Source organism: Rhinolophus ferrumequinum, chromosome 9 (assembly GCF_004115265.2).
Source record: "Rhinolophus ferrumequinum isolate MPI-CBG mRhiFer1 chromosome 9, mRhiFer1_v1.p, whole genome shotgun sequence".
Classification (NCBI taxonomy): domain Eukaryota; kingdom Metazoa; phylum Chordata; class Mammalia; order Chiroptera; family Rhinolophidae; genus Rhinolophus; species Rhinolophus ferrumequinum.
The window spans coordinates 43517164-43517565 of NC_046292.1; positions in this window are offsets into that span (position 1 = coordinate 43517164).

Genomic DNA, 402 nt, shown 5'->3' on the forward strand with positions numbered 1-402 from the left:
TCTTTGGGCCATGTTACATTTGATGCATTTGTTAGATATCCAAGTGGACATATCAAGTAGACAGCTGAAGGCTTGCATATGGTATTCTTGGAAGAAGGATTTTTAAGTCATGCGATAGGTGATGTCACTTAGGAAGAGTGTTATGGAGAAGTAAAGAGGTTCCAGAAGAGATTTTCAGGTATGCTAGCACTTAGAAGTGGAAAAGGAGCCAAAAAGAGACTTTAAATAAAGACCAGTCTATTAGAGAAACAGAGAGAACGCCTTTTGTACCTGCTAACAGGGAGGATAGTCTGAAAGTGCAACAGTGTTAGCAGATGTTATACATGCATGTAGATTGGTGAAGAGAAAATAGAGAAGGACATGAGGTTGGAGCAATGCAGACATCAGTCAATAGTTCTCAAA